The 14,419-nt window shown below is 39.6% G+C and overlaps 1 protein-coding gene and 1 long non-coding RNA gene across 3 annotated transcripts in view; one reads left to right on the top strand and one right to left on the bottom strand.

Moving 5' to 3' along the window:
- Window positions 1–14,419, top strand: part of EVI5 (ecotropic viral integration site 5) — a 123,207-nt gene that overhangs the window by 100,826 nt on the left and 7,962 nt on the right. The gene's annotated exons all lie outside the window — the stretch shown is intronic.
- Window positions 1–14,419, bottom strand: part of LOC144588633 (uncharacterized) — a 38,568-nt gene that overhangs the window by 20,201 nt on the left and 3,948 nt on the right. The gene's annotated exons all lie outside the window — the stretch shown is intronic.

Raw genomic sequence — 14,419 nt, 5'->3', positions numbered from 1 at the left:
TTCCCTGAAACTTCTAAACAGAGACTGAAAGTAATCACATACAAGCAACATAGTTACATGTGCATTGTCTTTTTTTAGCAACAAAACAATACAGTAGGTGAAAACAAAGCTATTTTATATATGTAAAAAGTAAAGAGTAAAACATTTTTAGATGTTTTGATGGCTGATTTGCAACACAGCAAATTAAAATGATGAACTGTTAAAGCTATGGTTAAGAGAGAAAAATTATTTTTAAAATGTAGTTATTGATGTTCTGCTTCGAAGCAAATGGGACTAGGATTGCATTTATAAACTTACTCCATAGTAAGTCTCACAACGTCATCAATATATGTATAAGCAGGCAGAAGACAGAGGTAAGTTATGCTAATTAATGTGTGCTAATTAATCTTTGTGAACAGTACATTTTGACCGTTTCTGTTCAAAATACCAAAAGAACTTGATTTATTAAACAATGAAATCTCATCAGTTGCAAATTTATAGGAGACAAAATAGGAAAGCTTGTTGACATAAATAAATGGTATCCAGGAAATTCTTAAACATGTTTTCAGAACTGTTCTAACTTTCAGTTTTTGCTGGGCTATTTTTATCACCATACAGGAATCATGAAAATTACATTTCTCAGAACAAACAGTGTATTACCGGGCTGTGGAGTGAATCTTGCAATTCTTCAAATGTGAAATGCAGTTTCCCCAAAGGGAGGGAAAAAATAGTTTTTGAGTTCTATTTCTCTCTTTCTTTGTAGATTGCATCTGCTTCACCTTCCCCAGTAGGAATCCAGATATAAACTACTGACAACCACTGCACCTGGTGTTGGGCAGCTGAGGTTGCCTAGAAAGTATCTGCTTGCCTATCGTTGGTGGCACCAGCTGCAGGTCTTTGCTGAAAGCAAAGCTCTTCAGTCGGTAGTATGAGAAATTCAGTTGAAAGTTGGCCATAAAAGACACTAAAGAGGGATGTGTAATGAGCATGCAGTAACTGCCATACTGCGCAGGTGCTTTTAAATGACTCTATACATTGACATCCCCACCCCTGCTGGAGGTCAAACAGTATGCAGTATCTACTAGCTTCTGCTTTAAACTGTAAGCAAGGAAATCACACAGAGGGAGGTAACTTACCTCTAGCTCTTTAAGCCATTTTCCTATTAAATTTTTTCACTCCAAAGATAAAACCAAATCTCTTTCCACCATGTGGCAAAAAGCAACAAATGGGGAACAACAACAGCAACAGATATTTCAAAAGGAATTCTCTGCTTGCTTGACTCACACAAATTATTCTCGATACAAAATCATAAACTCTTCCAACCATTTCTTCTTGAAAGAAACAAGGGTGAGAACCATTGAAATGGCTTGAACATGACATGTTGATTTGACTCTAAAATGTGTGTGTGTGTGGAGGGACAGCAAAGAATTTGTGTGTCTTTTAACATATGATTTTAGAATGCAACTGCATATTAGAAATAACAAGGGGTTGCCACCAAAAATGTCAATCCTAAGTGAAGACATCATTCCCTACTCTACAATGTATAGGGAAATCTGACTTTATTTTTAGTTAAAATAAGATACAACATATAGGAAGTGTTAACAAAATAATTTTTGTCATTGCAATAAAAGCTTAACAACAAAGTGCAAAAAAAATTACCAAAGAAATACAAAAAAAACAATAGTATCAAAAACCACAAAGATCCTATAGTTACAAAATAAAATGATAAAATAAACAAAATTGCAGCAAAAAATGATGACAAAATCACAACAAATTTACAACCAACATAAACTAGAATTTATAGATTGGAATTTAACAGATGACCTTAATCGCTCAGAGACTGATAACAGTAATAGGATGGATTAAAATAAATAAATAAATAAATGCCAATTAAGTGTTTGTTTAGGGTGGGAATTCAAGATATAACTGGACTCCAATTCCCATGATCAGTCACTATTAGCATTACTAGCTAGGGCTGATAAGACATGCAATTCAAAACATCCTGCAGGGTCACAGGATATCCCTGATACATGATAAAACTTATCTCTTGTCATTATTCATTTGTTTTAGTAGCAACCTGTGATGTCAAGCAAGGAGAGGCACAGCACATTGATGTCAAGAAAGTGGATGAACTGAACTATAAATCCTGGAAAAGAAAGCGAAAAAATGAACACAGAGCTGCCAGTTTCTGATGCGGCCTTTCTTTTTTTTTAATTTCTTCTGTGTAACTTAGCTGTGAGATGCTGCACTTGGACTGTGGCAGTTCCCCCACTGAAGAAATGCTGTTTTAAAAACAGCCCTAGAAATGTCTGAAATAGCCACCTCAAATGGGTGCTTGCATAGGGATGGGGGGGGACATTCCAAGATATAGACACTTAACACAGTGCTGAAGTGGTATTATATTTTATTGTTTTCTGACTTTGCTCACCTGTGCCTCTGTCTTTCCTATATGCAGACTTGTGGCCATAAAGGGCAGAGGGCTTTAAGTTCTCAGTAGCTGTTAAAGTAAGGCACATCGGCTTCACTCTTTGGCTTTTTTTACAGGTCAAAAGGAATAGTTGCAAAGTTCAACCTTTCTCTGCAGTCCCTAGTAAAGAAGGGACTGGACTTTTTTTTTAAAGGAGCATATTCATTGTGACATCGAAACAGATCTTTAGAGATGGCCGCAAACCAAAACTTTGCTCATGTAGAGAGCTAGAAGAATTTTCCTTTTTCATTCAACCGCTGACGTTCCTATTCACCTCAATGCTATATTGTAAGACTCCTTTGCAGAGCCGGTCCTGCCACCAGGCAGAAAGAAGCAACCCACCTCAGCTGAGATGCAGGAGATGCAGAACTAGAAGTCCCATTTACTTTCAAAAGAGGTGTATAGTGTTCTGTGCCTCGGGTAGCAAAATGTCCTATTGCTCTGAAATAAAACTCCTCCTCAGTTTGTATTTGTTTGCCATTCCGCTTGAGCATTGGGTGTAAGGTAGTTGTTTAGGAAAAATAAAATCTAAGATCTCCTGAAGCTCATACAACCAGATTTGTGAGTCCTAAATGTTTAAATAGCAGAGGGACATTTGTCCGCACACAAACACAGAACTGTGTGTGGAATTCCAGTGCAAATGAATGCAGCTGCTTTCCAACTTTCTATAGTCCAGTAATAATACTGCTATTCCCATATCCTCTTTGGACCATAAAAAAAGTGTATCTCTGAATGTTCATGTTGCATTTTTATATGGGTGCAGTTTGTAATGGAGAGGTTTCTGCTTTGAACTCTTTCCAAAGCATGAAATGCAAAACTATGACAGTTTTATGTAAATTTTTACATCTCTGCTTGTGATGATACAAAAAGAGCATCCACACAGGTAATGGTTATTATGAAACTTGCTAATCATGTGATCAGTTATAAACTCTTATCTTGGAAACTAGTAAATTGCTTTCAAAGTTAGTGGGTATCTTAATTCATTGTACAAGTCTGTGAACTATTGAACGTTCACAAAAAAAACCTTACATGAGTGAACATCTGTTGGCTACTGAAGTACAATAAAGAATAGACACTTTGTGAAAAGACAAGGTGGTTTACTGTAAAAGGTGGATCTGTCAGTAGTGTCGACTGCTCTTGGCTATATGCAACAAATGAGTCTACTCATTGAGGTAGGAGTCTACCTCAACACCAAATGTTGAAGATAATTGCAGGATGTACTGTATAATGCTCCTGTACTGTTGGAATCAATATTTGTTAATAGCATTTAAGAATGATGTTATCTGAATAGCTAACAATAAAACATTAAAATGTAATATTCATGGTACAAAAATAGAATAACAATTTCAGCATAAAAGAGACAAAAACATCACCAAGGATTTTATTGTTTCTCCAGAAATATGCAACAGATTTAACATCGAGTGGCTTCAGAACTTCACAGTTTAGAAGACTTAGAAAATAAAAAAGTCCCCACCTGGCATCAAAAAGACCATAAAGAAACTGCTAGGCAGGCCTCTCCAAAGGAGAATATTCCATAAACAGAGTGCCACCACCAAGAAACCCTGAGAAAGTTGATCTAAACTGTGTGATTCAGCAAGCAAACATTTTCTGTGCTGCATCTTGTAGGCAGAAAAAATGGAAGTATAATTTCTTTTCAAAACCCTGAGCATCCTATATGCTGATAAAGGCAACTCCTACTATCTAGCTGAGGAACTACCATCATGGAAATGTTACAATTGTGCTATGAACGAAATGGGAGTCCATTAAACATTTACACAATTTTAATGCCACCTCAAGTGTCGTGCCTCCATTCTGTAGAATCCTGAGATTTCTAATTGGGTAACAGATTTACATTTTTCTGTGGCAGAGCACTCAAGACTACTCCAAACTGCAGCAGAACATTATAATTACGATGACGATGTGCTAACAAGTAAGGTTTTACTTATGACCGTCCTTTACAGGGTTTTCTAGGTAGCCAATACTCAGAAGTGATTTACCCTTCCCTTCTGTAGGCATCCTGGGACTGTGTAGCTTGCCAATGACTCCATAGGCTAGCTCTTTTGAGATGCACAGTGCAGAATTGAACTCGCAATGTCTGGCTCTGTGGCCAGATACCTAAATCAAATCCCAAGACTCCATTGAATCAAGCCATGGCAGTTGAAGTGAAATCAAAGTTCTATGACTATTAAGTGTAGACAAACTCTCTGATGACTGAAACAGCTGATCTACCATACTCTAAGAAGCCATATTATTTACAGCCAAGGGAAACAGTGGTTCACTGGTCAAAACAGGGATGACGATAATCATTATCACAGAACTGCAGAGCTGGAATGGACCTTATGGATCATCAAGTCCAGCCCCTGTCAAAGAGGGACAGTGGGATCATTGAGTTGATATTTGACTTTGATCATTTTCCTACATTTTACTATAACATGGCATTTAGATATTTCATTTTATTGTCTGGAAAAATGATTTTGGCCAACTATAAGCCTAGAGTCATCTGTTTGGACCCATGAATGCAAAGGTGTTCTGTTTTCCAGACACGTCAAATTATAAAACATGAAGAACTCCCCATTGCCTTGGGATCTAGTTCTGGAATGCTTGGTATCCACAAACACTCCTATATTCCAGCATTGTCATAATAAATACAAGGGTCCATGCCTATTCTTAGAACACTACCTTGAGATGTTGTTCTATGCCCTCATCACCCTTGGCACTACAAAACAATTTCCCAGTGGTTTATTGCCACAGACACTGGCCTGACGTTCTTGGCTCACTTGGCAAGATCTTCCTCTTGCACTCTCATTTTGTGGACTCAGGTATGCTACTAAATCTTTACCTCCTCCCACAAACTGCTGTTGGTTTATAGCATGAAATGGGGTTGGAAATTCCAGACGTGGCTGAACTACAACTCCCATTAGTTCTAGTCAGCTCAGCTGATGGGGAAAGATGCTGGGCATCTATAATTGGGTTCATTAAAAGATTTGAAGCAGCTCCTCTCTTTTGGCGGGAAATGATGACTGAGCCTCCTTTGAAATATGAACAGATTTATTTGGTTTAACATTTGGTGATTCCACAACAACTTCTATGGGTTCAAAACAAGTGAGATCTGGCAACTGTCCATGGTGTGAAGACAAGAACTCCATCTGTAAATGGGCAAGGTTCACTGAGGGGCTGGTCCAAAATGTTCCCTGTCAGTGGGTTTCCTCATTGGAGCACTCCCAATCTCCCTCTGGTGGTGGTTGGCTGAAGGATTGATCTGGTTGGATCACCTTCTTCAAGTGACCTGGTCCCCGTGGAAAGACCACAACTGTCTATTCTAGTGCCTCTGTTGATGTTCCCTTTTCCTTTGACAAGTCAGGGTCAGGCAGTAATCCTCCTACCTTCAAATTAAGGAAATCTAATAACCCGCACACTATTTCATATCTCTGTTCACCTTTCTCTCTCTCTCTCTCTCTCTCTACTTTTCTCTTTCATTCTCTCTCCTCTGGGTATACTTAATTGTCTCCTCCCACTTTGATCTCCTATATCCTCTTCCCACACAGGCAAGATTAACTCCTCCTACCCCTTTCTTTCTCCCTCTTCTACCAAACAGATTTGAATCTTCTCTTCTTTCCCCTTTATTTATTATTTATTTATTCAACTTATATGCCGCCCACTCTACCCAAAGGTCTCTGGGCGGCTCATAATTTGATTCCCTTCCTCTCTCTTCTTCCACACTCAACTCCTCACTTTCTATTATCTTCCTTCCTTTCTCTCTCTCTCTCTCTCTCTCTCACGCTCCGACGTCTCTAGTTGAGGGGATGGCTCACTGTACTTTTTTTTCTTTTGGTCTACCACTCCTGCACAGTGTTGCAGTCCAAGTTGCCCACTTCTTGTCTGAAATGTATCCCATGAATTCAGCAGGCATTATTAGAGGAGCAGAAAACACTAAGGAATAGAACTGTATGGCCTAAGTATCCACTGGTGTGAGATTCACAGAGGTACATCTAAGAAGTGGCAAACACTGTAAGGGTTTCTATTTGCAAGCTGTTTAGTGTACAGTTTGGCCCACCTGTACGTCAAGGCCACCTAGACACTTATCAATATTGTATTTCTTGGTGTTCAGACTGTATGCAAAGGTTGCATAAGAACTGGCCTTCAGAGAGTCAACAGGAATAGAAATAAATGTTCAAAGGAAATAAAATTCTTGCTCCCAATAAGAGTGGATCCAGTCAATCACTGAGACCTACATAAATGATGATTTAACAAATCCCATTAATTCTTTCATTGTAAAAGGTAAAGGTAAAGGTTCCCCTTGACAATTTTTGTCCAGTCGTGTTCGACTCTAGGGGGCGGTGCTCATCCCTGTTTCCAAGCCATAGAGCCAGCATTTGTCCGAAGACAATCTTCCGTGGTCACATGGCCAGTGCAACTTAGACACGGAATGCTGTTACCTTCCCACCAAAGTGGTCCCTGTTTATCTACTTGCATTTGCATGCTTTCGAACTGCTAGGTTAGCGGGAGCTGGGACAAGCGACGGGCGCTCAATCCGTCGCGTGGATTCGATCTTACGACTGCTGGTCTTCTGACCCTGCAGCACAGGCTTCTGCAGTTTAGCCCGCAGCGCCACCACGTCTTTCATTGAGCCAACCCTAACTGGGATTAACCATGAGATTTCACCCCAGGACTGTCTTGAAAGAGACAGATTCCAAATACTTTGTCTCTCTAGAAATATTAACCTTAGAAGAATGCTGTAGACACCTTTTCCTCATGTTTACCATACAGAAGATAGAATGTCCAGATGTAACTGTGTTTAATCTTATTAGTCATAAGCTTTAATGGAGTGCACTCCTGTTCTTCAAAAGTATATCCTCTGGAGATTATGGATCCTTGGTTGCTTCAAACTGATACGCAGCATCGGTTTTAGTCCATTGATCTGAACTGACATGCATATTATATTCAACTGGGCACAAAAGTATACAAATATTTTGTTTTAATTTTTTAAAGGTATCCTTAGAATATACAAGCAAGTATATTAACATGCTATTGATTCAACAGGCCCATTCTAGTTGTGACTGACTACTGGATTTCAGCCAACTGACTGCTTGCTGGATCAGTCTAAAGATTTATCTAATTGAACATTCTGCTCCCACAGTTGCCAACCCAATCCCTAATGGAAGCCCACATGTGGGTCATGGGAGCAATGGCAACATCCTGCTTGTGTTGCCTGGCAACTGGCATACACAACATGATGCCTCTGGAACTGGAGACAGTATTTATCATCCATCAATATTTAGCCATCCATTAATTTGTCTCATTTCCATTTGATGCCATCCAAGTTGGCAGGCATTGCTGCATCTTGTATAATTAGACAATTCCACAGGCTGACAAATTATTGTGAGAAGTGCTCAGAGCACCGAAAAGTTAAATAAATATATATGACTATAAGTCCCAAAATTCTGGGAATTGTAGACCCAAAATAACTTTTCTAGGCTTTAGAATCCTCCATCATTCATCTTCAATAGCTGAATCCTGCCTCTAGTATTGTGAAATGTGTGTGTGTGTATATTCTCCATTATCTCTTTTCACAACAAAATGTATAGGTCAATATCCTGTTGAATATTTATGCTTGTCCAAAGCTCCAGTTAGAGAAGTTGCTACAGTGACCATAAGGACATAAGAAGAGCCCTGCTGGATCAGGCCAAGGGCCCATCTAGTCCAGCTTCCTGTGTCTCATGGTGGCCCCAGCAGATGCCTCTGGGAGCACAGTGAGATACCTGTCTCCTGATACCCCTCCCCTGCATCTGGCATTTGGAGGTACCTTCCTTCTAAATCTGGAGATTATACATCCCCATCATGGCTTGTAACCTGTGATGGACTTTTCCTCCAGGAATCTGTCCAATCCCCTTTTAAAGGCATCTAGGCCAGATACCATCACCATATCCTGTGGCAAGGGTAAACACTGGATAAAAAACACAACACACTGGGTAAAAAAAAAAATTATTTTATTTTCGGATTGGATGAGGTGGCAACTATACATGACTACATAGACCACCAACACCTTGGCAGATTAATGTGGCTGTTTTTGCTGTTGGAGTTTTGCTTGTAAAATATTAAACATGATACTAGTTGTAATTCCATATACCTCTATCACCCTTTCTGTTACTTTCAGTTTAAAGCTCTAAAACTTTATTGTAACCTTTTAGTGCCCTTTGGCCACTCCTCTTTTCTGTGCCATTTCCAGCTCTCCAATATCCCATTGCAGGTGTGGTGACTGGAACAAAAAACTATATACAGTAATATAATATCTGATTTGTTTTGTTTAAATCACAAATTAATTTGATTTAAATCTAATCCACCCTGATAGGGACATATATAAGCTCAGACCATGAGTATCCCAACTAGCCTAATACAGAACTTGCTAATTTTTTTTTAAACCTAGCCACTTATTTTCCAAGCACTAGCTTAATAATGTCTACTCTAAACTTGTAACAGCTCTCTGTGGGCTCAGGCATGATCTGTTAACCAGTCCTTTCTACTGCATATGACAAGGTCTGAACGCAAAAGCTTCTGCATGAAAAGTATGTGCTCTGCCACTGAATTTTACTTTAACCCTTTCCCATATTCTTAAACCTTAATATGTTGGATCGTATGTTTCACTTCTGAAATGTCATCTTGCCTAGCCAGGCAGACTAGTCTCCTCACCAGTGTTTCAGAATCCTGACCCATGACACCATTTACAAAAAATATATAAATGTTTTCACCAGGCATCTGGTGGAGGAGATAAGTCTACAAGGGCATGGCCTCAGCAACAGCTCAATAGATTGATCTGAGAACCATAGAGAGCCTTAATATAAAGATGATAATGAGATGCATCACAAGAGCATAAAGCATATCATGAGTGGGGAACATGCCCTTCCAGTGATTCACAAATGGAGGAACTTACTCTCCTTGAGACATGAATATATTCCTAGGAAGGTACAAGATTACAAACAATTCCACAGGAAAAAAAGGTGGGAGGAGGCAAAAAGGCCAGTGTGGAGGGATATAAAAAAGAACAGAGAAAATAAAACGGGAGGTGGAGTGGCAGTATATATCAAAAATACACATTCCTGGATAGAAATACAGGAGGAGGAGATTGGCTGTCCCATCAAGAGTATCTGGATCAATCTAGTTGGGGCAAAAAAACAAAAGGAACTTGGTAGTTGGGGTCTACTACCGACTGCCCAATCAAAGAGAGGAAGTGGATGAAACTCTTGAAAAATAAATTGCAGGGTTTTCAAAGAGACATGACGTAGCAGTGATGGGAGATTTCAGATATATGTTGGGAAGCAAATTCTGCCAAGGATGGCCCTTCCAAGGAATTCCTGGCTTGTGTGGCTGATAATTTTCTCCTACCAAAAGTGGAGAAAGAAACTACAGGATTTGCTACCCTTGACTTGATTCTGACCAACAGAGATGACTTGGTGGGGGAAGTGGCAGTAAGGGGAACTCTAGGCAGGATTGACCATGTCTTTCTAGAATTCTTGATTTCAAAGGAAACGAAATTAGAGTGTGGCCGCACACTTCTGCTAGATTTTTAAAAAGCCAATTTTAATAATCTCAGAAGAAGGATAAGAAAGGTCCCATGGCAGCAGATCCTAACAAGAAAAGGAATCAAAGAAAGGTGGGAGCTTCTAAAAGAAATTCTAAAGGCACAACTACAAACAATTCCCACAAAGAAAAAAAGGTTGGAGGTGGCAAAAAAAAAGGCCAGTGTGGCTTCACAAAAAGCTCAGGAAGGACATAAAAACAAAAAAAGAGATGTAAAGGAACTGGAAAGAAGGATGAGTACCAAGGATGAGTACAGAGAAGTAGCAAGGAAATGCAGGGATGGCATTAGGAGGGCAAAAGCAGAGAATGAGCTGAGGTTAGCTAGAGACACTAAAAGCAATAAAAAAAGCATTCTTCAGGTATGTGAATAGCAAAAGGCAAACAGAAGACATAGTGACACAGCTCCGCAGTGGAAATGGAAAAATGATAGTAGTGGAGAAAGAAAAGGCAGAGGTGCTCAATTCCTGTTTTAGTTCAGTCTTTTCCCATAAGACAGACTATGCACTTCCAAAAAAATTGGAAGTGTAAGTGGGGGGGGGGACAGGATTGCAGGTGGAGATAGATAAACAAATAGTCAAGGAATACCTTACCACCTTGAAGGAGTTCAAATCTCCATGGCCAGATGAACTGTATCTGAGTGTACTGAAGGAACTGGCTGAAGAATTCTCAGAACCACTATCCATTATTTTCTTGAAATCATGGGAAACGGGTGAGGTGCCAGAGGACCGGAGGAGGGCCAATGTTGTCCCTATCTTCAAAAAGGGCAAAAAAGAGGAACCTGGGAATTACAAGTCAGTCAGCCTGACATCAATCCCAGACAAAATTCTGGAACAGATCATAAGCGGTCATTGTGTAAGCACCTAGAAAACAATGCAGTAATAACTAGAAGCCAACATGGATTTGTTAAGAGCAAATCCTGCCAAACTAATTTGATCTCATTTTTTGATCAGGTCACCTCCCTGATAGACAGAGGGAATGCTGTAGACACAGTACATCTTTACTTCAGCAAAGCTTTTGACGAAGTGCCCTATAATATCCTGATTAGCAAGCTAACTAAGTGTGGGCTGGATAGATCAAGTGTCAGGTGGATGCAGAATTTGCTACAGAATAATGCTCAGAGGGTGATGATTAATGGGTCCTTCTCCAACGGGGAGAAGGTAACAAGTGGGGTAGCCCAAGGCTCAGTCCTGAGCCCAGTGCTCTTCAATATTTTTATTAATGACCTGGATGAGGGAGTGCAGGGAATGCTTGTCAATTCTGCAGATGATACCAAATTGGGCGGAATAGCTAATACCCTAGAAGACAGAAACAAAATTCAAAATCATCTTGATAGGATGGAATACTGGGCCAAAAGCAACGGAATGAAATTCAACAGGGATAAGTGTAAAGTACTGTACCTCGGGGGGGGGGGGACAATCGCAGTTACAAGATGGGGGATACCTGGCTCAGCAAAACTACAAGCGAGAAGGATCTTGGAACTGTTGTAGATCGCAAGCTAAATATGAGCCAACAGTGTGATGTGGCTACAAAAAAGGCTAATGCTATTTTAGGCTGCATTAATAGAAGTATAATTTCCAAATCCTGCAAGGTGCTAGTCCCCCTCTATACAGCACTGGTTAGGCCCCTTGAGTATTCTGTCCAGTTCTGACACCACACTTCAAGAAGAATGCTAACAAATTGGAACCAGTTCAGAGGAGGGCGACAACAGTGATAATGGAGCTGGAAACCAAGCCTTACGAGGAAAGGCTGAAATAATTGGGCATGTTTAGCCTTGAGAAAAGAAGACTGAGGGGTGATATGATAGCACTTTTCAAATATTTGAAAGGCTGTCATACAGAGGAGAGTCAAGATCTGTTCTCGATCATCCCAAAGTGCAGGACACACAGTAATGGGCTTAAGTTAAGGAAGCCAGATTTCAGTTAAATACAGTACCAGGAAAAACTTCCTGTTAGAACAGTACAACAGTGGAACCAGTTACCTCAGGAGTTGATGAGTGTTCCAACACTGGAGGCATTTAAGAAAAACTTAGATAATCACCTGGCAGATATGCTTTGGGTGTATTCCTACATTGAGCAGGGGGTGGGCTTGATGGCCTTGTAGGCCTCTTCCAACTTCACTTTTTTATGATTCTATTATTCTATGAGTTTTTCATAAAGGGAAAAAAATCTTATCATCTTTAAAAATTCTGTGATAGATTTTTTTTGGAATTTAGAAAAATCTGTTGTACTTATTTTCCCATTTAAAATAATGTTAAGTTTTGGGATTTGTTTTTCATTTTAAATTATGAATTGAATTGTTCTTGTGCTTTTAAAACGGTTGGTTTATAGTAAAGGAGAGAAGCAGGAGAGTTTGTTGAAATTTTAAAAATGGGGAGCCACTGCTCAAAATACTGCAGGATTAGGACTGCAAGCTAACCAACATTGTTATCAGGGCAGCTGTAGTCCAGTGACATATAGAGGGGACACGTATTTCTCAGCATGTAAAATACTATATTCATTTGCAAGCTGCGCAGTAAGCTTTGGAAAGTATATGTTAATTTTTTTTCCTACACTCCTCCTCTCCTACAATTGCTTTCCACAAAACCTAGGACAGGTTGAAAAAATAAGCAATATCCAGGGGCATAGAAAACTGCTTGGCTATGTTGTATCTTTGAATATTCTTGAATTTTTCTTTGCTTAAGGTTGCTGCCATCTTCTGGGGGCATGGCTCCTATGCTTTTAAAATCAACACTGACAAGCATAAATTCAACAGAAGAACATTTTCCTGCCTGCTGGCTTTCTGACTGGTATAAGGAAGAACCATAACCAGTCTTTAAAGCACAAGCTTTGTGTGTACAGAAATTCACACATACAGTTCTTGGTAACTCCCCTCAGAAGGATGAGGGAGGAAGTGCTGCTAAACAGAGCTTGGAGAAGTTGGTTCTTGGACTACAGCTTCCAGAATCCCCAGACTGACTGGACTGGGCTGAATTTTGTTGTGGGTGAGACATTTTTGTTTTTTTGTTTTGAATTTATATTTCCCCCAACATAACTTTTCCAGCAAATCCACCTGTGGTATATTCCACAAAAAGGAGGGCTTGGATTTGCCTAATATTAAATTATATTACATCGCAAATCAATTTAGGCATATACCAGATATAGTACAAAACAGAAACTTAATATGGAAGGAACCAGAAATGCCAGAATGCCCTGACAAAATGGAGGCCTTCTTTAAAGAAAAAGTTGTAGAAGAAATCAAGAGAATAACTAAATCCTTTCTGATGAATACAGCAGAGTGCTGGAATAATTACAGATATATATTGAGTCCACAAGTAGTAGAGGTCCAGTTTCCCCAAAGCTCTTAAAAATAAAATTAAATAAGTATTAATAGAGAAAGGGCTAAATACAATACAGTGGTGCCTCACAAGACAATTTAAATTCGTTCAGTGAAAATCGTCGCCTTGTGAAAAAATCGTCTTGTGAGATTCCCTTTCCATCGATCTAAAAAAAAAAAGTCTTGCGAAGCATTGGTCTAAAAAAAAAAGTCTTGTGAAGCACGGCCATAGGAAAAAAGTCTTGCGAGGCACCATAGTGATCGCAAAAACCAATAGTCTTCCAGATTTTTCATCCCGCGAGGCAATCGTCTAGCGAGGCACCACTGTAAAGAGCTGGATGAAAAATATATATATAATACTATAAAGGAAATTTTGGAGGAAGAAGAGGAAATATTTTGGTTAAACATACTCCAAATGGAAAGTTGGACTAGAGCTGATAAAAAAGGGAGAGATTAGAAAATTGACAAAATTTGTGGAGATTATCAAACAAAGACAAGATCAAAAAGAAGGAAGTAAAAGAAAGGGAACAGTTAGTGTAATTTATAAAATTTTAGTGCATTCATGATTTGATCAAGCAATGATGAAAAAACAGTGGCAGGACTTTGAGGAAGAGATTAAAGGAAAGGACTGGAATAAGATATGGTCACGAAGAATAAGGAAGAATATGTCTATAATGGTAAAAGAAAATTGTTATAAGGTAGCATGGAGATGGTATTTAACTCCAGTAAGACTGAATATAATAAAAATAGACCATCTCAACGCTGAAGATGTAAAAAGGAAAAAGGGACCCATATGCAGATGTGGTGGCAGGGACGTGGTGGCGCTGCAGGTTAAACCACAGAAGCCTCTGTGCTGCATGGTCAGAAGACCAGCCGTCGTAAGATTGAATCCACGCAACAGAGTGAGCTCCTGTCGCTTGTCCCAGCTCCTGCCAACCTAGCAGTTCGAAAGGATGCAAATGCGATAAACAGGTACCACCATGAGGAAAGGTAACAGCGTTCCTGTCTAGTTGCACTGGCCATGTGACCACGGAAACTGGCTATGGACAAACGCTGGCTCTACAGCTTGGAGACGGGGATGAGTAC

This window comes from Pogona vitticeps, chromosome 4, assembly GCF_051106095.1.
Source record: "Pogona vitticeps strain Pit_001003342236 chromosome 4, PviZW2.1, whole genome shotgun sequence".
Lineage (NCBI taxonomy): Eukaryota > Metazoa > Chordata > Lepidosauria > Squamata > Agamidae > Pogona > Pogona vitticeps.
Note: the sequence above shows the minus strand (reverse complement) of the source record. Positions and strands in the feature narration are given on the sequence as shown.